The sequence below is a fragment of the Lithobates pipiens genome, unplaced genomic scaffold (genome assembly GCF_037356315.1).
Source record: "Lithobates pipiens isolate NorthernLeopardFrog02 unplaced genomic scaffold, aLitPip1_a1.2 Scaffold_8, whole genome shotgun sequence".
Lineage (NCBI taxonomy): Eukaryota > Metazoa > Chordata > Amphibia > Anura > Ranidae > Lithobates > Lithobates pipiens.
In genome coordinates, this window is record NW_027507903.1 from 460,971,456 (window position 1) to 460,996,277 (window position 24,822).

The 24,822-nt window shown below is 44.0% G+C and overlaps 1 protein-coding gene across 6 annotated transcripts in view; it reads right to left on the reverse strand.

The window, feature by feature from the left end:
• Window positions 1–24,822, reverse strand: part of TSPAN9 (tetraspanin 9) — a 575,797-nt gene that overhangs the window by 343,849 nt on the left and 207,126 nt on the right. For 4 of the 6 annotated variants that reach the window (XM_077468492.1, XM_077468488.1, XM_077468489.1 and 1 more), the window contains one exon: window positions 24,629–24,691. The exons of the other annotated variants lie outside the window; for them this stretch is intronic. The gene's annotated coding sequence lies outside the window, so the exon portion shown is untranslated. The remainder of the gene's footprint in view (window positions 1–24,628; window positions 24,692–24,822) is intronic. 6 annotated transcript variants of the gene reach the window in all.

Below are 24,822 nucleotides of genomic sequence, written 5' to 3' on the forward strand. Positions count from 1 at the left end.
GACTTGCCGTGATAAAAGGAACTATGAATTCTGCTGTCTACCAAGAGATCCTGAAGGAGAATGTCCGACCATCTGTTCGTGTACTCAAGCTGAAACGAACTTGGGTTCTGCAGCAGGAAAAAGATCCTAAACACACCAGCAAGTCAACCACCGAATGGCTGAAGAAAAACAAAATGAAGACTTTGGAGTGGCCTAGCCAAAGTCCTGACCTGAATCCTATTGAGATGTTGTGGTATGACCTTAAAAAGGCCGTTCATGCTCGAAAACCCTCTAATGTAACTGAATTAGGACAATTCTGCAAAGATGAGTGGGCCAAAATTCCTCCAGGACGCTGTAAAAGCCTCATTGCACGTTATCGCAAACGCTTGGTTGCAGTTGTTGCTGCTAAGGGTGGCCCAACCAGTTATTAGGTTTAGGGGGCAATCACTTTTTCACACAGGGCCATGATGGTTTGGATTTTTTTTCACCTTTAATAATAAACACCTTCATTTACAAATTGCATTTTGTGTTTACTTGTGTTGTCCTTGACTATTGTTTAAATTGGTTTGATGTTCCGAAACACTTAAGTGTGACAAACATGCAAAGGAACAGGAAATGAGGAAGGGGGCAAACACTTTTTCACACCACTGTGTATATATATATATATATATATATATATATATATATATATATATATATATATATATATATATATATATATATAAAACAATATCATTTTGTCTGTTCGCATTTAAAGTCCATGTGTACCTTTTGTCTGTTCGCCTTTAAAGTCCCAATGTACCGGGGGGTACTAGTGTCCCTTTAGTTTAGGGTCACTTCTCACAATTAATATCGGGATGTTGGCAACGCTATAATGAGAATTCAATTTTTCTCTTTGTGGTTCACTATTATACATTTAACAGTACTTTTCTAGTAATATAATAGCAAAGTTCAATAAAAAAAAAAAATTGAATACACACAGGAAAAGGGCCACTTAAAAAGTGAATATATTAAAGTGACAGGTTTATACACAAGGTAGTTAGGCCCCAGGGACTACGTCATACTGGACTATATCTGTCCTTGTCACTGTGTCAAGTGCCAAGTCAGGGCTCAGTCCTCTGTCTGTGACCGCCAGGGAATTCAGCAAAGAGAATCTACACTATTCCAAAACTATGGGGTGCAAAGTCACAGGCTGTGATCTGCACACTGGCAGGCATGCAGTAAATATCAGTGACTTTCTTACTGCTATACTAATTGACCAACTTTAAAATTAAAGGGATATTATCACAGAAATTTGCAGCATCAGCAGCAGATAAAGCATTGCGTAATGTGCAAAATAAACGGGACAACAGAAACTAATTTAAAATCACAATGCCCTAAGAATAATACTTTTTAACATTTCCTAACTCCCTGGTGTCCAACCTGTGATCTGGGAATACCCCAAGTTGGTGGGAACCCCTAAAACAACAAGGTAAATAGAAAGACATTCCAAAGATGAGATCTCACTACTGGAGAAACAAGAGGCAAGGGCGTGATCTACTGTAGATTCCAACTGTGATCAATAATGTCTTTAATGATGAACTGCTTCTTTAAAGTAGATGTAAACCCTAACTGGTTAACATATTATTTGCTATTCTACTGTGTATCAAACACTGATTTTTTTTTCTTTTTCATTTAGAAAATATTTGATATCTTTTTAAATCATTTGCACTTGCTCCAATTTCAGCTGCTGATCAATTTTAAAAGCAGGTTAGCTAATAGTGACAATAGTGGAAGATTCTGAAGCATTGAGTGTTGGCAGCATAGATGATTGTAATCTCATCCACTAGAAGTGAATGTGGCAGGCTCAAGATACAGGAGAGCAACTGGGGGATAGAGGACAAAAGAAAAGTTAAAATATTTATGGTAAAATAAATCAGCAGAAAAATAATAGTTAAGGGGAGAAGGAGAGGAAGTAGTTAACTAGGGGCGATTATAGTTAAAATGTTTGTTATAATACTTTTTATTCCTGATATGTGCCTGCTGAGAAGAAATCCTGTTCTCTTTGTATTGTTTCGTTTATGTGAAATCCCTAGTGGTGTTCCTGCTAGTTCCCTTACTTTCGGATTAAAAACTGATCACACTAAGCAGGACAACACACAGTGGTCAGTTCTCTAGCTTTGCTAGGAACTCAGTGTACTCTCCTCCAATAATTAGACTTGTCCTGACAAGCCCCTGCTGCACAGCCATCCACTGGGAAGCTCAGTGTACTGTTGCTTCTCCTCCCCCCAGCTCTCATGCAGCTGAGAAAAGAGGAAACGTTATCACTTATAAAAAAGGGAAAAAAAGTATTTATAATGTTTTATTATATTTATAAAAAAAAATGTTTTGCTTTTCATTTCTATTTTAAACTGAATGGGTTGTTTTACAAGGTGATCATTTACAATCACTATAAGTAAGGGTTAGCAAGGGGTTAAACAGGAATACATTTTATAAAAAAGGTAAGGTTGCTTTAAAGGTTGACTTATGCAGCAAGACCAGATCTAGGAGGCCGCTGGGGTTGTCTGTGCCCCCCCAGATATCAGTGGCCCTCCCCCAGGGCAGCTCTGGAGGTTGTGCAGGGCAATGAGTTCCTCCTCCAGACTATCCTGTTGTCAGATCCCCCACTGCACACAGAGTTTGAGGGGGCAGTATGATGGTCAGAAGAAGCACTTAGCCCTGCACTGTACTCAGAACTCTAACAGCCATCCGAACAGCTGCCGCAGCCCTCTCAAGTGTTCTGAAAGACAGTGCATAGGACTTGGGAGGGCTGCTGTTTTGGAGGGGAGGGCAGTGTGAAAAGAAGGTGTGTGGTCCGGGACCTAGAATGCCTGTAACTGTTTCCCAGCACCCAAACAGAAGTCGCTTCTTATCTCCAGGTGAGTGACAGCTGCGATCTGGCTGTTGCAGACAATGTGATACTTCTCATTCCAGTATTGATATGTACTCCAGTCTGGGCTGCACACTGTACTTAAAGAGGACCCAGTCATCTGTAAAGAACAGTCTGCTTCATATACATGTAGGAAAGAAATATCCCACTTAAACCTGACCTCCTGAACCCTGTACTGTGCATGACATACTACTGACCTCTCCGTTACTTACCCCAGATCTCTGCATAGTGCGCTACATATGACTAGCCTCCACATGTGCAGGGAAGGGAGGGAACAAGCATCGTTCTGTGTGCCATCAGGCAGGGCTGACAACACTGGTTGGGAATTTAGAGCAGTAGAGGCTCCGTGTTGTCAGCTAAAACAGGAAGTTAGCAGCACACTGGATTTCCGGCAGATCACTTTTTTTTCTTTACTTCCAGCATTGTTACAGAGATAAAGCACGTACTGGAGAGATGTACTGAATATGTTTTTTTCTTTTGCCCAGACATACACTTTAAATAATTACCTAACTTCAGGAGAAAAGAATGACTTTTCCTTGTTATGATTAATAATAGAATCTTTGAATGAGAGTTCTAATGATAACTGCCGGCTTCTAGAATACATTCATGTCTGATTTGTCCTTGTGTGCCAAATGGGTAATATCTGTCAGATTCATTTAACGCAAATCAGGGTTCCATTTCCTTATTTTACATTTCAATATAAAATTCTCTCTACAGTTTAACACAGAGTGGCACACTGTGCATTTCCTGTAATTGGTAGAGGCTGATTAACTGGCACAACGTTGGCACTTATACAGAAAACTTTGGTTTTACCTACATGTTCAGTTTCTACTTTTATAAAAAAAAAAATCCTCCAAATTAGAATAGCTAAGAATTTCTAAATAGGACATTTATGTACAAGTACAAGGTTGTTAAATTACATTTCTAAATTAGATTTGTCTACTTTAGTCCCCTACCACAAACTCAAACCCTGTCCTGCTTATATAAAACACACAAATTATTGCCACTCTGTATATATTATTATATACATTATAAAAATGCAGCAGTACGAGTACCTGAATTTGACGTACACCCAAATTGGCGAACTCCCGAATTTGCAGGGTGTTTGGCGGGTGTTCACCCGAGGAACACCCTGCAATGCACTGAGCGCTGCACAGTGCATTCTGTACCCTGACTGGGCAAAGCTTTACCCAATCAGGGTGCAGTGTAAGCTGGTTGTTAAGGAGCAGGGCCGGGAAGCCAGTGGCGTCCTTAACAACCTATGACTCATCAGCTGTCAATGGGTTTCCCAGCTGACAGCTGAATAAAAAAAGTGCTGGTAAAAAAAAATTAAGAAAAGAACGCTGTGGAGTCCATTCCTACCCCCCCCCCCCCAGGTTCGGGCCTGCTATGTATTTTGAGGGGAACCCCATGCCAAAAAAAAAAAAAAAATGGCGCAGGGCTCCCCCCCCCCCAAAAATCCATACCAGACCTTTATCCGAGCATGCAGCCTGGCAGGTCAGGAAAGGGGAGGGGAAGGGATGAGCGAGCGAAAGAATATGTGGCAAATGTTGATGCCACACTGTGCTTTAGCAAATGGGGTTTACATTTACTTTGAGCTGTTATTCTGAACCAGGGAACACTAGAGTGACCTACCTGCAAGTGCCAAAGCTGTGTGAATCATAAGCATGGCTGAGCAGCACTGCAAGTCTTTAAGTCTTATGCCAAGAAAAATCACATATATGACTTTCAATTGTATATTTAGCTGTGTGCCCAGAGTTCTACTTTAATCTAAAATCTACAACTCCGTGATAGTAAAGCTTGAGTTTCAGCGTATAAAAATGGCAGCTTTCTTGGTAATTTGCTGACACAGGCCAAAAATTGCTGCATAGCAGTATATTAAAAGACGAGACAATTAAACTTGATTAAAAAAAATCCATTCCTTTCATCAAACAGTTATCACAAATACAAACTGTTTCCGACTACCGCCCCAGGATGTATTCTGCTAAAGAAAATGCAATATTAGGCGTTCTTAAGTATTTGTCTAAAAAGAAGATGAAATATTTAGTATTGTGTTGGGTGGGGGAAGCGCCCCGTTGCCGTTGATATTAAGAATGTCTGCTAAAGTTTCATAAAAGGGAACATAAAGTATTCAAGATGGTCTTTTGCTTGAGACCATTATTCTGAATATTGAAAATGATTTCCAGAACAGCTGTGAGTTTAGAAAGGGAGTCAAGGAAATGAGTATGGAACTTTGTTTTCAAAGTTAGCCAGTTACCTATAGGGGTTAAGGCCCCTTTTACACTGGGGCGGTTTTCAGGTGCTACAGCACTAAAAATAGCGCCTGTGTAGAGCCTGAAAAAAACGGCCCCTTTCACTCCAGTGTGAAAGCCGGAGGGCTTTCACACTGGAGCGGTGCGCTAGCAGGACGTTGAAAAAAGTCCTGCTGGCCGCATCTTTGAAGCGGTGAAAGGAGCGGTGTATTCGCTTTGCTTTGCGGGCAGTTTTAACCCTTTTTCGGCCGCAGACCACCGCTAAAACGATGGTAAAGTGCCGCTAAAAATAGCGGCGCTTTACCGCCGACGCCCGCACCGCCCCAATGTGAAAGGGGCCTAATTGATTGTATAGTGTCTACAGTGCAAATATTTTTTTTCTATTCTTTTTTTTCTATTATTATTATTATAATTATTAGTATAATATTAGTATTATTAGTTATAGAGTATTTTTTTTTTTATGTTTTCCTTGTTGGGTGGACCTACTCACATACAAAGAGTTCCGCATTTAATAAATTATCAACATTTTGACTTATGATTATAATCCTTTTTATATAGCTGGTGTCTCTCCCAGCAATGACTTAGCAACTCAGCTCAATCTGCGCCCCCTCCAAGCAGTGATTCAGCAGCTAAGCTCACCCTTCATTCCCCTCCCAGCAGTGAATCGGCAGCTCAGCTCCCTTTTCCTAGCAATGACTTAGCATCTTTGCTCCCCCTGCTACTCTTTTCCAGTAGTAACTCTGCAGATCAGCTGACCCTGCTCCCTCCTCAACAGTAATTCAGCATCTCCATTAATCCTGCTTCCCCCTGCTTGCAGTGGTTCAACAGCTCAACTACTCCCTATCAGCAGTATCTCAGCAGCTCAGCTACTCCCTATCAGCAGTATCTCAGCAGCTCAGCCCCCCTGCCTCAGCACCTTATTTAGCAGTAGTTCTGGGAGAAGGTGCAGGAATATTTGATCTGCTGAGAAAAAGATGTGTCCTGTTCGCTGTGGTGAAGTACGGGTTGGCTAGAGGAACCACAGGTTAGTGAGGGGCATGCTATCTGACATTGCCCCCCCCGGAAACATAAGAAGGTAGAGGTTGACTAATATATCGGAGAAGGGAGGAGGTGGGTTTCCTCCTCCCTTCCCCACACTCTGTTGGCAGAGCAGTACCACGGTGTGTAAAACTGTATGGAGAGAGAGGAGCTGTCAAAATTGAGGTTGGACGTCGGGGGTGGGCGAGACCCGGGGTGGGCGAGACCCGGGGTGGGCGGGACCCGGGATAGGCGGGACCCAGCTATCCAACACCAGCCGAACGGATCTGGGCAGGCCGATACGTGCATGTGGCCCCACCCCTTTCTTAAATAGCCCAATCATTGGCTGGATAGCTTCTGGGTCTCGCCCACCCCAGGTCCTACCCACCCCGGCTCCCGCCCACCTCCGACATCACACTGAATTTGTCAGCTCCCCTCTCTCTCTCTCCATACAATTTCTCACCGTTACACTATCGGCTGTGAAACCTGCCTTTGCCATCCAGTGCCACCTGACAGTGTCATCTGCCAATGCCAACCAATGTCTGCCAGTGCCACCTGCCAGTGCCATCTGCCAATGCCAACCAGTGCCACCTGCTAGTGCCACCTGCCAGTGCCACCTGCCAGTGCCATCCAGTGCCACCTGCCAGTGCCAATCAGTGTCTGCCAGTACCACCTTTCAGTGCCACCTGCCAGTTCCAGTGCCATCCAGTGGCATCTGCCAGTGCCACGTGCTAGTGCCAATTAGTGCCATCCAGTACCACCTGCCAGTGCCAATTAGTGCCACCTGCCAGTGCCAATTAGTGCCACCTGCCAATCAGTGCCAACACTTGCCACTTGTCAGTGCCACCTGCCAGTGCCAATCAGTCCCACTTGCCAGTGTCACCTGTCAGTGCCACCTGCCAGTGTCAACCAGTGCCATCTGCCAGTGCCACCAGTGCCACTTGTCAGTGCCTGCCAGTACCACCTGCCAAAAAAATATCTGCCCAAAATAATCGGCATCATATATCCGCCATTCGCAGCAGCCGTGGACTTTTTTTTCTACGTCTGCTGGCCTGGGGCTGCTCTCAGTCTATTCTGAATGATCACAGATTGATGCAGACATCCTTCCCTCCCTCCTTCACCCCCGGCCCGATCATCGGATTGGTTCTAACTGCCGCTCGGGCATCTGTTCGACATCTCTGCTGTTCCGGAGCATGATTGGCTCCTCCCACAGGTGTGTGCAGTGGCCGAGAGAGAATATGCTGACACTGATGAACCACAGGTAACAACACTGCAGTGTCACTGTGCCAGTTAGGAGGAGAATATATATATATATATATATATATATATATATATATATATATATAAGAGGGCCAGTATGGTGGCCCGTAATTATGGGAGGAGCCCGGAGGGTATATAACCAGACCTCCCACACCGTTCAGTGTCGATTCCAGTGCGCGGTAATACGTCACCAGGCCGACCGTTTGCTTCTTACTTCGTCTTAGTAAGCGCGTACATACACCATCGCTATCCCGTCTCCACTCGCAAAACCTTGCCGATCGTTACGCCTCGTCGTCACAGGTAGGACTATTCTCGTTATTCCTTACTCAAGTTGATATCAGTTCGCTAGCTTGTTTTCTTGGCTAAAGTTGTCTTAGGCTAGTATCTCTTTACGCTATCTTTCACGTACATTTTTCTTCTACCTGCCGTATTTCACCCGTACGTTCTCATTCTGTACTTGTTCACAGCTTCGTTAAAATCGTACGTTCTCATTCTGTACTCATTCACAGCTTTCGTAAAAATCGCACGTTTATTCTGTACTCGTTCACAGCTTTCGTTAAAATCGTACGTTCTCATTCTGTACTCGTTACCATGTTTTCTTTCGAAATCGCTCGGCCTGTAAATAAACCGAAACCAGTGCTACCCTTACACGGTTTCAAACATGCACCCCGCCTCAAGTTGGCCATCTACCCGCTCGTTCAGATCACAGACGCACTCCAGGCGGTCGTCAGGGGGGGAAATCGTCAGGGGGGCGGTATACACAATACCGCACCGGGTCTTATCACGTCATCGACAAACGGGCCAAATCTGTCACCAACCGTTCTTTCAGGGCTCACATCCAGCCCGGTTCTAATAGTCACGGCACAAGCTCTACGATGCTTTTCACCTTTCTCGAACCTAATTGCACGTTCATTCACAACTTCTACACCAAACCGCTCGTAGTTACGCACGGTCAACCCCACATAAATCATTTTCTTACCTTCTATCCTTCTAAACTTAACTGTCTTGCAACCACGGCAAGTCTTTCTGCATTTGGCTCACAAAACAGCCGAACGTCTCTAGTAGCAACACGGCTACTCATACGTTTTCTCTATCCCTGTTCCTCTTTTTAGGTCAGTAAATTTGCCACTTGGTCCATCCTGCAACAGGCTCAGACCACCCATTCCAGGTAAAAAAAAAAAAAAAAAAAAAAAAAAAAAGAAGGGGGGAGGGGGGTAGAATACAAGGTAACCTGGTTAGAGTTTTGCATTTCTTCACCAGGGGGTCGCCTATGGCCCCGAAACAGCTTGTAAACCCACCTTATTACTACTCCTGTATCACCCCGCTGTAGGTTTCACACAAATTCAGCCCTTGACCCAACAGAGTCACCAGCACCAGGGCTTCAAGGCAGGTGCATCGTTAGAAGGTATGGAAAAAAAAAAAAAAAAAAAAAAAAAAGTTCCTTTCTCTTACACACTTTCACAACATATTTTACCTCACACGCATAATTTTAAATTTTTGGGTCCGAGGCGTTAGCAACTGTCACATACTTCTACGCATTTCACTCTGTTTTCGGAGCACAAGCCTCCACTACGCAGACAAGGTCGCCTAAACCCCCATTCTTGCTGGCAGTGCAAGCAGTTAGCCGACCGAACACACGTCAATTTCTACAGACCGCAACATTCCTACTTAGCACACCAGACTTCCGTTACCTTCCCCGGTTCGCCCCGGGGATTCTGGTGCACTAGTCTGTGCCGAGCACAGTCGGACACCCGAGCTATCGGTTACCTAGCCAGTCACCTCCTGGCTCACCTCGGTGTCACGCATTCTTATGAGTTATAAATAAATTGTTTCACTCAAACAGCGCTCAAGCGCAAACCAACTGTCGCTATGGCTGTCACTCCCCCTGATTTTCCTACTTTATGCTTTCCTCGAAGTACCTTTCTGTCCCCTCCTGTATCCCCAACCTTTTCTTAAAACATATGCATTTCCCCTCTCGTTTAGCGGACACCATGTCGTTGGCCGGCAGCGACATCTCTTCCCCCGACCCGTCATCACCTGGGGCGGGTTCAACCAACGGTGACGGACAGCTCTACAGAGCCTGGACCATCCCGAAACTCACGGCAGAACTACGACGCAGGGATATCCCCTTCCCGGCTACAGCAAGAAAAGCCGAACTCTTCAAATTGCTATTCCCACCATCTACGCCAGCCCCATCAGATTCCCAGGCGTCCCTACACTCCATTGCATCAGCAGTTGCTCATCTGCACTCCTTAGTGGCTTCACTGTCTTCAACAGTCTCCGATGTCCAGACCAGAGTAGTGTCTCTAGAAGAACGACAAGTGCTCCCCACATCACCCACCACTACCACCCCCATGCCAATACCGTTAGGTACGCCCCAGTACAGCTCCACCATCTTCCCGGCACATCTCGTCCCAGCTAACATTAGGAAGGACATTTTAGATGGCCGGGACGTCAATCTCGCGTCCCTCCTTATTTCGGTTCACGATGCAGCGGAGAACAAAGCCTATACATGGGGGGATGTCTCCGTCGTTCTAAAAGCGAAAGACCGTAGGCTCGCACGTAAGCTCACAGTCACTGAGTTCGTGCTCGCCTTTGGTATGGTTAGAGACATAATTTGCTCCCTCAACCCCAACAAAAGGGAAGAACTTGATCTGTATCTACACGCAGTGACGGATCTAGGTTATAGGTATGGAGGGAGCGCGTTCTACGACTACCACCGCTCCTTTTCGGCCAAAGCTGCTGCCAGGCTCAGTCAGTTTCAGTTGGCTACCGACTGGAGCGCAGTCGATACAGAACTATTCTGTCGCCATTTTGCGGGTCTACGCTCCCCACTGTGCACCAACTGCCAGTCGGCCACCCACACAACTAGCTGGTGTTCGGAAAACGAGGGCAGACGCCCCCCGTACTTTCCCCCCTTCTCAAACACAGCTCAGAGCGCAGGTACATCCACACAGCGCCCACAAGAGGACAAGTTAGGTCGACCCATTAAAACGCTAGGAGGAGCTCAAATTTGCAACAACTTCAATATCGGGGGTTGCCATTTCCCTCAATGCAGACTCCTCCACGTCTGCCTCACTTGCCACCAAGCTCACCCCAGAATCGCCTGCGGGATCAAAAAACCTAACCACACATGACTGAGCCGCATACACATCGGATGGCTGCACTTCTACCTCCTTTCACACCCATCACCCTCACTAGCAGCCTTCCTACTACAGGGTTTCACTGTAGGTTTCCACACGGGGTTTATCACTCTCCCAGACACCACCCACGAATGCAGAAATCTTCGGTCAGCAGCCACAGACGAAGAAGCGATCAACACCTTGCTACAAAATGAACTTGATCGGGGATACATGATCGGCCCCTTCTCACACCCACCTTTTTCTGTTTGGAGAGTCAGCCCTATCGGGCTCGTGAAAGGGAAATTCTCAAATAAACTTCGTTTAGTCTATGATTTGTCCGCGCCTCATTTTTCTCACGTACCTAGTTTAAATTCCCTTATACCCTCAGAGGAATTCGGTCTCAAATACTCCTCCGTAGACCTTGCCATCCAAACCATCCTCCGCTTAGGAGCTGGCGCCTGGCTGTCCAAAGCCGACATCGCGGACGCTTTTAAATTATTACCGATCCATCCATGCCTATGGCAATGGCACGGTGTCAAATGGAAGGACCAGTACTATTTCGCCACGAAATTGACCTTCGGCTCCAAAAGCAGTCCATGGCTCTTCGACACGTTCGCCCAGTGCCTGTCCTGGATCCTTTCACACCACGCGTCCTGTCAGAAAGTGATCCACTACTTGGACGACTTTCTGCTTATTGAGGAACCCGGGGAATCTCCAGTAGATCTTAATAGCCTTAGAGAAGTTTTTGCCAAACTCAATGTACCCATAGCGGAGAAGAAGGTGGAAGGCCCCGCACAACGCCTCACCTTCTTGGGTATCATCCTCGATACTCAAACCATGCAGGCCAGCTTACCTCTCGACAAACTAACCCGCATCAGGGAGGTCATCCATACCTTTACGATTACACAAGGGTGCACCAAGAGACAACTCCAGTCTTTGCTCGGGATGCTCAACTTCGCGGTAAGGATCATCCCCCAGGGTCGATCTTTTGTCTCCCGCCTCTTGGTATTTCTTTCCCAAGTACAAGACCCCGACCGTGTCTTCAGGCTAGATCAAGCAGCAACAGCCGATCTCAACATGTGGGACAATTTCTTAGCAAACTGGAACGGCATCTCAATGTTTATCCCATCAGTATCCTCCTCTTCACCCCAGATAGTCACTGATGCTGCAGCCTCCACAGGCTTTGCAGCGATCTTTGACCGTCACTGGTTCGCAGGCCCATGGCCGCCAGAGATTCTCGCAATCCCCGGCTTCAATCTATCATCCTCGCTATTCGAGCTATATCCTATAGTGGCTGCAGCACAAGCCTGGGGCAGTAGCTGGACAGGACAGACAGTTACGGTTGTCACAGACAATCAAGCCACAGCCAACATCATAAACAAAGGCCGTTCTAAGTCACTGGCCATAATGGCATTTCTTCGCAGGTTGGTACAATTGTCCCTTCAGCACCAGTTTAATCTTCTCTGCATCCACATCCCAGGCAAGTGTAATACCTTAGCTGATGCCCTGTCCCGCCTTAATTTCGAATCATTCTTTTCACAGGAACCTGGAGCCGACCCAACCATGACTACTATCCCACACTGGTCTCAGCTAACTCTTCATTGAATCCGTACCTATGCAATGCTACCAAGCTCATTAACCTTTCGTTATCCCACAACACGATCAAGGCCTATCGTGCTGCCTGGAAAATGTACAACAGATTCCTAGCAGCCTTTCCCGGGGCGAGCCCAGGCGATCTCCATCATATCCTCGCTTTCATTTCATACTGCCACACGCAGATGACTTTGGCTCACAACACTATCAGACTCTATCTGGCAGGCATCCAACATTTTATTTCTTTACAAGACCCCGCCAAACCGTCCTTATTCGCCGCTCATGCAGTCAAGACAATTCTGCGTGGTATTCTCAAACAGCAGCCGCCAGTCAGCAGCAAACGTCTTCCTGTGACCGGCACCATCTTTCGTGAGATATCACTCTTCCTCTCTCGTTCCCCTTTTGGCCCTTTTCCTAGCCTGGTCATTAAAGCAGCCATTTACCTAGCCTTCTATGGTTTTCTGCGCCCCAGCGAATTTACAGTCACCAGCTCTAGCGGTAAGAAGCTATGCAGACGGCACCTCACTCGCCACCAAACCTTCTTCACTTTACATTTAGAGGTATCTAAAACACAACAGGTGGGCCCAGGGACGGACATCAAGTTTTTTAAAACCTCCAATGCCTGGTGCCCCGTGGCCGTCTTGGACCAATTACTAGAGCACTTATCCGATCCATCACCCGACAGCCCGTTACTACCATTCCCGGTTAAACCACTTAGCTGTAATCAGTTTATCAGCCATGTCAAGATCCTCCTACGCAATATAGGCCTCGACCCAGCTCGTTATTCAGGACACTCTTTTCGTATCGGAGCAGCATCAGCAGCCTCACGCAACGGAGTTCCAGCACACGTAATCAGGAAGTTGGGAAGATGGAAATCCACTTGCTTCGCTCAGTACATTCCCGACCCACAGTCAGAAATGGCTCAAGCCTTCCGCGGCCTTGCTCTCTAAAACCTATTGTCTTACTATAATAAACTACTTTGTCCCTAAACCAAGTCTTTTGCGCCCTTCTCTTAGCATACCGCCCAGTAGCACAGGGCTCACTGCCCAGCTCAACTGGGTTTACCTTACTGCAGACCAGGGCACACTTCAGGTCTATTTTATGTTGTTCGTCATGTGGCGTGTTTATGTTTTCCTTCCATACCTTCAGGACGAAGGGTTTTGACCATAAATAAGAGGGCCAGTATGGTGGCCCGTAATTATGGGAGGAGCCCGGAGGGTATATAACCAGACCTCCCACACCGTTCAGTGTCGATTCCAGTGCGCGGTACCCTCCCACCCATTTCCCTTTCTCACAGCACTCAAGAAACAAGTTTCTCTACAGGAACAACCATTACTTTCTTCAGGTATGCGCCCTTCTCTTAGCATACCGCCCAGTAGCACAGGGCTCACTGCCCAGCTCAACTGGGTTTACCTTACTGCAGACCAGGGCACACTTCAGGTCTATTTTATGTTGTTCGTCATGTGGCGTGTTTATGTTTTCCTTCCATACCTTCAGGACGAAGGGTTTTGACCATAAATATATATATTGCTTGGAAAGTTGGACAGCTGAGCTATTGCTGGAAAAATATATTCATGTTGTCATATCTTCTTCACTTTGTATGGAAGTTACTCAGTCTCTCAGGCATACCAGTCCATGATGCCCATATAAATATAGCCTAGAGAATGTACAGCTTTCTATATTGCAATGTATTGCAATACATCTGTATCATATTTTGATCTTGATGAATGAAAACAACCTATACAGTCTGTATATGGCTTTCATAAAAATCAAAATATGGGCACAACAGATATATTGCAATACATTGCAAATAGAAGATGTACATTCTCTAGGCTATATTTATATGGGCATGGAGTGAAGCTGAATTATCTCAAGAGCTATTTCACACTGCCATCTGTCCGTGTTATCGGTAAAGCGCTGCTAGTTTTAGCGGCGCATTACCATCGTGTTAGCGGCGCTATCCAGTCGCTAGCGGGACGCTTTTAACCCCCGCTAGCGGTCGAAGAAAGGGTTAAATGTGACTGTGTATCGCTGCTGCCGAAGCGCCCCCCCAACAAAGTTCTGCGGACGCCCATGCTGGGAGGTTAATTTACTAAAGGAAAATATACTGTGCACTGCAAGTGCGCTTTAAGTGCATTTGTTCTAGATCTGAGGAGAAGCTCTAAAATGAGGAGAAGCTCTACTGGTTTGTATCATCCAATCATGTACAAACACAAATTCTGTTTATATTCTTTGAAAAGTGAAGTTTTACCTCATTTACTAAGCTCTGGAGCAAATGCACTTGCAGTGCACAGTATATTTGTCTTTAGTAAATCAACCCCATAAAGCACATGTATCAAACACAAGGCCCACTGGCCTAATCCGGTCCGCCAGGACATTTGATGTGGCTCTCGCACCTCTCTTGCAGCTTCGGCCATCCCCTTGCTTCTGCCCCCACCTTGTCTCAGCAGTTGGCAGCAGAAAGGAGGACAGATCTCCTCCAGATCCTGCGCTTCTCTGTGCAGGTTGCGGAGAGCTTGTCTCTGACCCCTCCCCCCATCTCAGCAGTTGGCAGCAGAGAGGAGGATAGAACTCCTCCTACAGATCCTCTCTGTGCAGGAAACTCTGGCAGCTGACTCCAGTCCTCCTCTGGTCCTCCCTCAGACCCTCACTTTCTGCTTCCCAGCTCCATGGTGTAAGTGTAAGTGAGGGGAGGGGATGCTCTGGACGTCTAGTATTACAAATACAACTGGCCCATTGCGGGCATTCATAATGCTGATGCAGCCTGCAATGAAATTAAGTTTGACACCCCTGCCATAGAGTCTTAACACATCGCCTGCTGGAAAGGTAAGTACTGTATCACTTTTTTCTTCTTTTGCAGGGTACTTTCAGATTTATTTTCTGCCATGTTAATGTGTGTAATACTGTGGCAAGCACAGTTCACTATTTTCAATTCAATTGTAAGCTTCTTTGAAACTTGAAATAATGCACATGATGCATGTACTTTGTAAAGTGCTGCAGAATTTGTCGGCAATCTAAAAATGAACAAAATAAATGAAATATAAGAAGCAGGGAGGATTCTGGTCAAAGGAAATGGTTTCAATAGTCTAGATAATGCCTGCAACATCTGCAACACCCCTATGAATAAGATTTTCCAGTGTCTACTTTCTTTCTGTCCTCTTGATCTAACTCTAGTAAGCACTATATCAAAGGCAACGAGCGTATCGATTACACCAGATGAAGACAGCGCCCGGCCTGCATCTCCTCCCAGCTGTCCGGACCTGCATCTCCAGCTTTGTATTAGAAGTGATCAGAGGGACCGGGTGTGTTAATCCTGTCATTTGTCTAATAATACCACTATTTAGTAAATCACCCTACATTTGTAGATATTGTTACCTGCCATATGGTGTATGTCAGGCAGCAAGCTATAAACTGCTTCTAGATCATGTGACTGCAGCTCTGGGGAAATGCTTTGTGTGTACGTGGCTTTGATGCAGAATGCACTTGGGGAATGAGAACATTATATATGTTGACAATTTTTTCTTTTATGTTAAAGCTGAACTCCATGATTTTTTTTTTTTTAAATATCCTTGGAAATGGGCCACCCACAGTACAAGGGTTAAATGCTTGTTGAGGTTAGGCGTAGAGGAATGAGCTGTAATACCGTATTTCTCGCTCTTGCTTCCACTATCTTGCTTCCACCATGCTCTGCCCTTCCTTTTCTTTGGTGCTTTGGCCTGCAGTTACACTTTGACCCATGTTTTATAATGCAGGACCTGTAGTCTTGCATTGTATGCCAGGACTTAGAGGACAGGCCCAATACCAGAAGCATCAGAGAAAAGGGGAGAACTCCATAAGCCTGTAGGAATAGGGAATAAAGCAAGTATGACTTATTCATCTAACCCTAGACTTAACAAGCAGATAAGCCTTACATTGCGTATTATTTTTTTACAAAAATTACAGAAATAATCTTTCATTTTATAAAGCAACCCTTTCTAAATCTAAGAAAATTATTAATTGCACATACGAATGTGTAGACTGTGTAGCTGCACAAGGGCCCTTGGGGACTAGGGACTCATTTATATTAGACATGGGTTGGAATGATGCTGGGACCTCTTCCGCTTAGATTTTCTGGGCTGAATGAAACTGGCCATCATTCAACCCAGAAGCAAACCGGCAGCCAAATGGCCTAAATGTTAAACCTGCATATTTTTTTTATTTCTAAAACCTATAATCAATTTATTAAACAAAAATAGAAACTGGAGTTCTGCTTTATAGTGGAAGAAAAGCCTCATAAATAACTCCTTCACAAAGTCAGCCATATGCTCCAAAATGTAGAAATCGTCGTTCTTCTACCTTTTTAGAGTCTGGAGCTCTCTTATGATTTGAGGATGCTTTGTGATGTAAGGAAAGGGGTGGGGCTGGGCAAGCTGGAAGAAGCGCGGAGTGTCTGTGCGGCTCTGTTAGAACAGGGACCAACAACGGTATTAGGAAGTGCCTTCGAGCAGCCAAATTTGGCTGCTCAAGGCAACCGTTGTTGGTGACAGAGGAGCGTTACTTAAATATCTGAATTCGACTCTTGTTTCTAATCAGACATTTGGCAGTCCAAAAAGTGTTTAATATAGAAGTTTATGATTTTTTTTTCAAAGAGATAAAGAGTAGATATTGTATTTTTTATGGAATTCCACTTTAACTGACATCATCCTCTGTCTCTTTGGGATTGTATTGGTGAGATCGCTGTGCTAAGCTCCTCGGTCTGTACATTTGCTGTGGCCACTAACAGTTGTTCCCACTCTACCTTTTAACCGATTCATTTATTTGATTTTATAAATGTAAAATGCAACATGAGGCCTAAGGGCAGTAAACAATGGGCAGGGCTATTCAAACACTCTGAAGAGTGTGGAAATCATAAATATGACTTATATGAAATCAATGGGTAATCCAGTCCATTAAGGCTGTACTTGAACCCAAAATATCATATGCCATTGGACTAAGTCTTTAAAGGCCACTCGAAGCCTCTGTCTGTTTTAATTACTGTAATGTACTCAGGCTAATACAGTAATAATTACACAGTTAGTTCCCTCAGCGTTTCAACAAAAGTTAAAATACCCTGTACTGGCGGCAGCTTAGAAACTGGGACCGTCGCCCCCACACACAAGCAGTAGGATAAGTCTACAGCCATATAACACCATCCCCTCACTTCATTTCCCGCATACTGCACCAATTAAGGCCTCATTCACATTAGGCACATTAGGCTGCGTTGATCAGCATAAAAACGCAGCATGTCTTCATTTATATGCAGCACAACGCACCTTACTGCAACACACTACGATACAAAAGAGATGAACTAAATGTAATTTTGTAACATATCAGTAAAGTGTAAAAAAAAAAAGAAGAGGTAAACCATGTGGCCACATTGCACCGCACCACCTCTTCTCAGTGCATACCAGTAGAATCGCATTATGCACAGCATAACACATGCCCCCGGTGTGAACAAACCCTGTGCTACTCAGGTAGGCCACATTTAATATAAGCAGTGTGCAGGGGTGCATGGTGGACCGCTGGAGACCGCAGCTGCTTCTTATTATTTTTTTCTGGAAGCAGAGGGCCGTACCTCACTGCAGCACTTACATACTAAAAAAATAAATGTAAAAGAGCTGCATAATTATTTTATACAGCCAGCCTAACTGGGCAGCACAGGGGGTGTGGGCAGCAACATAGAGGCTTAGTGGTTAGTAGAACATACTTCCTTGTAAGGACACTATCTGCATGGAGTTTGCATGTTCTTCCTGCACTTGCATCAGTTTCCTTTCACACTCCAAAGACATGGTAGTAGGTTAAAGGACAATTTCATAAAAAAAAAAGAAAAGATAACTAGTAAAGCAGTGCACCAGTGATCAGCAGATTGCTGATGCCAGCCAGGTCTACTGCAAATTGTCAGTGTGAGCTGTCTGCCCCGTACATCGTACGGCCAGGCAGTTTCACACTGACTGGAAGAATCAATAAACTACCACAGTGCTCAACAGTGCTGTGGTAGTTCATTGAGAACTACACGCCAACATCCCCAAAGGAAGTTGGTTCTTGTAGTTCATTCATTCACAGAACTCTGTGAATGAATGATGCAGCCTTGTAGGCTAATACAGGGAACTTCCCCCCATACTGCTTTCACAGGGAGAGGGCAGCAGGGAGTAGCTGCAGCAGTGGGATTGTGTTACTTGTTCCACCCTAAAATTGGGTAGATCATGTAACGTGTTTCCAAAGGTGAACTTAAATCCTGTAATTCGCTCCTATTTAATTTGGCCCTAGTAACTGTGCATATGAATTTGAGGCCTTAGATGAGAGCATGGACTGATGTGAATGCACAGTATGTAAATCGCTGGGTGAACGTCAGTGCTATATAAATACAGTAAAACCTTGGATTGCGAGGATAGTTTCTTCCAGAAACATCCTTGTAATCCAAAGCACTTGTATATCAAAGGGAATTTCCCCACAATAGATAATGGAAACTCCAATGATTCGTTAAACAACCATGTATTCATAAGTTCTTCAGTCTATAGTCCATATAAAAACATTAGAGCAAAATGTCCATCCACAAATGGAAGCCTCCACAAGGGGATTAGAAGCCAAATCCAGCAGGAGCTACAGAGTATAAAAGAGAAGAGAGGTGCCTCTAAGTGTAGCAATATGGTTACATTTAGTGAAGGTACAACAATAAGCAACTCACATGGTTGATGATTGAAAGAGGCACATCTAAATATGCAGGCATCTGGGGTAAAGCTATCCACATATATAGACCGCCCCTCGAACCGCCAGCTCTCACCGCTGTCAGTCTGCAATTGTGACCGGGAAGACTAGCCTCTAGTAGAGTGATCTGAGAGCGAGGCTTGAATGGCTCGTGGAGCGCAGCATGGAAGGGACGATGTCAATGGCAGTGCGGAGGATGGTCTATATGGACAGCTTTACCCCAGATGCTTGCATACTTAGATGTGCCTGTTTTAATCACCAACCATGTGAGTTTCTAAATGTTGTACCTTTATTAAATGTAACAATATTGCTACACTTAGAGGCGCCTCTCTTCTCTTTTATATTCAGTTGTGACATGATACTACTTGTATATCAAGACATCGCTTGTATATCAAGTCAAAATGTATTTAAAAATGTTGCTTGTCTTGCAAAACGCTCTCAAACGAAGGTTGTACTGTACCTGTATTATAATTTAAAAAATATATATATTGGGCTTTAAATGAGTTAATAAAATTCAAAGAGCAATTATGAATGGTCGCTGTGAATAAGCGTGCTCTATGCATCACTATTTATCTACATGGGCATAAATTGTTGTGCAATTTAAAGATTTTCAAGTAGTCATTCAAAAATATGACTATATTTGAGTACATCATGATTGCGACACAAAAACAGTCAGTCAAGTCATCGGAAGAGATGGAAAATCAAAAGGAGAGTCATATCGATCTCTGCTGATTAAGCAGACATAAGCCAGGATGTAGCACTCAATGACAAGAGCTTGTCGATCTATCTATTCGCTGTGCAAGCCATATGAACATAGAACAGTATAATCATTCTGATGGTGATCAGAAGACCTTGTGAACTAGTAGTACAAACACGTCTCCACAATTTGAGATGTGACATGCTGTGCTGTGAGCACGTTGCCTCGGGTACCAAGAATGTAAACTAAGCCGTCTGAGGTTGCTGGATTAATCAGATTTAAGGTATCGCAATGCTTTTACCACATACAGTGCCCTATATTCAGAGACAGACCACTATGGAAAAATTCTATGAGAAGATGATCTGTTACACTACATATATATTTCAATACCATATAATATTAGCATCCTGGAAAAAGTATGCCCACTATTTCTCACTATGTTTATATTAATATCTTATGGCAGGTCTGATTTATGTACAGATGAATTGAAATATGGGCATTTAGCAGCTGAGACACAGTTGAGATACATTTATGGGAAGGGTTTACCTGCCAATTTATTTGTAATTCAGTTTAGCCAGTTTTGTGATCTAGACCAGTGTTTCTCAACTCCAGTCCTCAAGGCGCCCCAACAGGTCATGTTTTCAGGATTTCCCTCAGATGAAACGGATGTGGTAATTACTAAGGCAGTGAAACCTATCAAATCACCTGTGCAAAATAATGGAAATCCTGAAAACATGACCTGTTGGGGCGCCTTGAGGACAGGAGTTGAGAAATACTGATCTAGACAACCCTGCCAGAAAGCACAGCCAGGTTCTTAACCTCCACTGCAGCTGCAGCCCAGATTAGTCAATGACCGATCAAAACACACTCCTAGACTGCTAATTGGATACTAAAGGAGAGAGAACACAGTGATAACCTCACCCCACTGCTCTTCCTTCACATCCTGTCAGCATGTTTCTTGTCAGCAGATATACATACAGCTGGGCTTGAGCTACTGTCTCCTATGCTGGCCATCTCTATCTCCATGTGAGTACAGCTGTACAGAGGATATCAGAAAGCTTAGACTTAAAGTGCAACTAAAGTTCCACTGTCACATACTATGAGCAGGCAGGCTGTTTATTACAGAAGGGACATGCAATGTCTAAATACACCAACTGCCTGCTCACAGTGCTCTCTGCCACAGAAACTGAGCTGCACATGGGCAACTCTTCTTACTTTACTGGGAAGATCTCAGTGTGCCTGAAAGATAGTGAGCAACACCATCCTGCGCTGGCCAATGAAGATGGCCCAAGAATGGCACCCAAAAGAAGATACTGGCGAGGGACAGGGACCATTGAAAAAAAAGGTACGTTTAGCTCCACTTTAACTGGCTGCATACTTGTTCTGTGTCAATGATTTGCTACATAATGAATGCAGGATTAAGATGCAAGGTCCAGACTACACTTTTAAAAAAACAAAGCAACCTCACCTTCACCATGAAGTTAAAAATCTGGCTCTTTATCTGAGTCTAGCTACTGCTCATATTGTGATGCATGGATGCTTGGAGAATGTGGGTTCAAACTTCTATTGCATAATAGAGCGCCTCAGGATTTGGAAAATAAAAGCTGAACTTCTGGAGGGATCAGCCAGATGAAATGAGCATTCTTCTGCACCCTCTCAAAAGTAACCTAAATGGACACATAGTCAATGGGCCAGGTTGGGTCGCTATGAGCGCATTAATGAAAGGAGAGTACTGGAGACTGGAAAGATAGGAAGCATAGGAAGGTGAGAGGAGGGTAAGACTAGGGGTATGAGGGTGTCTGTGGTCAGAGGAGCCTTCTGAATTATCAGGGCCAGTTAGGAGTAGTTTCAGTATAGTCTAAATGTCCAATGAGCAGTGGTCAAACTTTGAAAGAATATAGTGTTGAATTGATGGAGACCTCTGCGTCTTAAAGAGAGCCATTTTATTGTTCAGTATGGTGGTCATTTTATCCTTGGACATTATTCACAAAATTTTGGATCTAACCTAAAGTGAGTCCAAACCATTGGATTTCAAAAGTTCTAGAGATAGAGAGAGTTCTAGAATAGAGAACCTGCTCTCAATCTTTTGCTGGCTGGAATTCTGCCAGCAAAAGTCAGATGGAGCATACACACGGTCGGAAATATCTGATCAAAGGCTCACATCTGACTTTTGCTGGCAGAATGTCTGATCGTGTGTATGGGGCTTTACCTCTAGGGAATAGATGAACTTTGGATGTTGGATGTACATCATGGTTATTGGATATTGGAAGCACTTTTTTGAATGAATTGCATTTTAGTTTATGTGCCAATTTCATTGCATCCCTAGAATGTTTGTGGGGAAGGTGAATTTGGCAACTGAAGTACCATCAAGGGAGAAATTTGAAATTGGCTTCTAAGCAGTTCAAATTGGGGAGCTAGATTTTGCCAAACGTCCCTCTATTATTTGCCCCTTATTTAAATGTGCTTTCTTGGTCTGGGTCTGACATTTCAGCGAGGTTTCAGAAGTCAAAGGTATTTTAAAAAATGACTTTCTGCCTCCCTGCCTTGTTTATTGCCTGACGGTCTGACCTTACACTGTGAAGCTGACTAAAGGAATGGCTGCTGTTCGCTTAAGGTGAATGTTCATGTTTCAAAGGGAATGGTAATGGAATAAGATAAAGCTATGTTCACTTTAATACCCAATCATATACTGCCAAATTCCCATCTTTTTATTTCCAAGTATTTATTATTCAAAGTGAACACATTTTCACTATATTTACTAATGTTGACTTTGCCTTTTATATCCTCTACTGGTAAATCAACTGCAGCGTCTGTGACAGTACATAATGGCATCAAACGAGAAAACGCCAGAGTGAAAGAGACAATAGGTGGGTAACTGTGATCTTCTACTGGAGTAGGCAGCTGACAAGACAGCAACTATCAGACTTCAGGTGACATCTGACTCCCCCTCGAAACTCCACCAAGGTGACAGATTCAACCAAGGTAGTAACCTATATAAAGTGGCAAGCATACCTATTTCATAAGTAAGAATGCCCAATTATAGTAATTTAGGACCGCTTATTCGGATTCCTGCATTAAGCTAATTTGTGATTGGTATTTTAAAAACCGCTATATAGAACATTTTAGAGCATTCTATAATTAACTTGTTAACTTGCTGTCTCACGTCTGCGTGACTTTTATGTGTCTGCTTGTCTCTCACTTAAAGATCAAACAAGCTTTCTGTGTAATCCCTATACCATTTACAATCAAAAGTCTATTTTAACTCCCACACACATCGTTCCCAAGGACTGAGACTTCCTCTGCTCCATAACAGTAAACTTGATAAAGAGACCTGGGACTTTTCAAAGCTCGGAGCCGCATATTTCACTGTGTACGGGACACCAGAGTCATAGTAAAAAATCTTCTTTACAGCCTGCAATTAATGCACCTCTCAAATACATAATGTGGGATAATTAATGACCTTATTTCTTGCAGTCACTAAAGACTTGCACTTTTGACAGTTGAACAGACTGTTAATTATTTTAATTTTTTTCACCTTAGCTCAGGTTTTATACAATGGCCACTCTGTACGATATGATGGATGATGAGTTAGTGGCAATTAACAGTCTTGGGGTAACGTAGTTGTAAACCCTAACTGAGTGACATTTAGGGGTTGATTTACTAAAACTGGAGAGTGCAAAATCTAGTGTGGCTGTGCATGGTAGCCAGCAGCATCTAACTTCAGCTTGTTCAATTAAGCTTTGAAAAAAAAAAAAAAAAAACCTGCGAGCTGATTGGTTTCTATGCAGAGCTGCACCATATTTTGCACTCTCCAGCTTTAGTAAACTAACCCCTTAGATTGCTAAAGCATTGTGTGTTAAATGAAGGTGGTACAGTGACATGCCAGTTGGCGCTTATGCTTTGCAGCATGGGGATGCTTCCTTCTAACCTCAGCCAGGCCACTATATGTATGGAGGTTGCATGTTCTCCCTGTGTTTAGGTGGGGTTCCTCCCATACTCCAAACCATGCTGCTTGGTCTAACTTGGCAATAGCACATGTGTACAAATTTGCTATGCAGTTGTGCAATCACAATCTGCATGTCAGCCCCAAGGCCAAACAATTTGGGTGCTATGACTTATGCCGCATACACACGATCTGACTTTTCGACGGACTTGGTCCGGCGGACTGGAATCCGTCGAACAATTCAACCATGTGTGGGCTCCAGCGGACTTTTTCTTCCCAAAAGTCTGATGGACCTAGAAATAAAACATGTTTCAAATCTTTCCGACGGACTCGAGTCTGGTCGGAAAATACAGTTGTCTGTGTGCTAGTCCAACGGACTAAAGCCAACGCTATGGAAGCTATTGGCTACTGGCTATGAACCTCCTTATACTACGTCATCACGTTTGAATCCGTCGGATTTTGGAGTGATCGTGTGTGGCCAAGTCCATTTGTTTGAAAGTCCGGCGGACCTCAGCTGCAAAGTCCGTCAGGTTGACCGCTGGACCAAGTCCGCCGAAAAGTCAGATCGTGTGTATGCGGCATAAGAGCTTAGCAAACTATGTATAAAAAAAATGCTAAGAAGATTGTATGCAAAAAAGGCTTTCAAGTATATCGGATATGGTGTGCAAAAGGATGGCCCATAAAATCGTCAAGAGTTCGATTTGATTGAACAAATATCTACATGCATTATATTAAACTGCTTTTTTTAAATGAATTCCATCCTTTGTTGCATCTCAGCACTCCTGATTTCCTGCAGACTCTTTCCAAACACTTCTGGCCTACATGCAGTCCAGTGATGGCTGCATTAAATTTCTCAGGGAGGGTTTCTTGATGGGGACAACAGTGGATGATACCTGTGTACAGTAATGTGTGTTGAGGCAACCACTTGTAGTCTCCATTTCAAACCTATGTGATGGGATGACAACAAAAGATCACAACTGAGAGACAGAGACATCCTATAAGAAGAAGTGCCTAAAAAAAGACATTCCAAGCAGGATCACCAGGTATTATTTTAACAAATGCATCAGATTTAAAAATGCTAAAAACTTTCAAAATGACAATCATATTTAACAAAAGAGACAATAGTGCACTTACTTGGGCTCCTGAAATTTCAAGACAAAGTTTTCAGTTCAGTCTATAAAGAGTTTTGGTGAAATTCTGCAATACATTGAAAGATTGGATAATAAATTCTCACAATAAATTCTCCAAGACCTGTTTTGTTCAGCTGCCTGTCTGCAAACCTGTACCTGGGCTTTACCAGTGTTAAAGCTGATTTATTAATCTCCAGT